Below are 1,162 nucleotides of genomic sequence, written 5' to 3' on the forward strand. Positions count from 1 at the left end.
AGCTTGAATACTCCTCACCTTATCTTGAGCATCCTTCACTAAATCTACCCCCAAAAGTTTCACATCTCCAGCCTCAAACCATCTTATGGGTGATCTACATCCCCTCCCATAAAGTGCCTCAAATGCTGCCATATCAATGCTGGAGTGATAACTATTATTATAGGAGAACTCACACAAAGGTATGAATTTATCCCAATGCCCTCCAAAATCAAGCACACATGCCCTAAACATATCTTCTAATACTTGAATAGTCCTCTCCGATTACCCGTCTGTCTGTGGATGGAAGTCTGTGCTAAAAGTGAGTTGTGTGCCCAATTCATCATGCAATTTCCTACAAAACTTGGATGTGAATTGGGTACCACGGTCTGAGATGATAGAGAGGGGCACCCCAAATTCGCTTCAAATCTCGGTACATCTTGGTCACACCCGGATGAATAGAATATCGTGAATCATGAGACTCTACCAACAATTTCTGAATCAAGTCATCTACTCTAGGAACACATATTCTTCCTTTAAAATTGAGCACACCATCCGCATCAAGAGTGGTCTCTTGTGCCTTACCATTCTCAGTCTTCTTTCTAAGCTCCTTCAAATTCTTATCCTCAAATTGTTTGGCCTTGATCTCCTCAATGAATGTGGCCCTCACTTCAATACTAGCTAACACCCCACCTCTTTCTGAGATGCCCAATTGCATGAATTTAGACTCCAAGGTCTGAATTTATTTAGCCAAAGGTTGCTTGGACACATTTAGGCAAGCTAAACTACCCATACTCCCAGCTTTTCGACTCAAAGAGTCGTCCACCACATTAGCCTTTCCCGGATGGTATTGAATGGTCACATCATAATCCTTAAGTAACTCCATCCACCTTCGCTGTCTCAAATTCAGATCCTTTTGAGTGAACACATGCTGCAAACACTTAACACCATAGAGGTAATGCCGCCATATCTTAAGAGCAAAAACTACAACTGCCAACTCTAAATCATGCGTTGGATAATTCCTCTCATGCATCTTCAATTGACGCGAGGCATAAGCTATACCATTCTTATCCTGCATCAACACAACACCCAACCCAGAATGAGAAGCATCACAATAAACAAAAAAATCATTACCTTCAACCGGTAATGCTAGAATAGGTGTGGTGGTCAAATTTTTTTTGAGCTT

This window comes from Solanum tuberosum, unplaced genomic scaffold (genome assembly GCF_000226075.1).
Source record: "Solanum tuberosum cultivar DM 1-3 516 R44 unplaced genomic scaffold, SolTub_3.0 scf00252, whole genome shotgun sequence".
Classification (NCBI taxonomy): domain Eukaryota; kingdom Viridiplantae; phylum Streptophyta; class Magnoliopsida; order Solanales; family Solanaceae; genus Solanum; species Solanum tuberosum.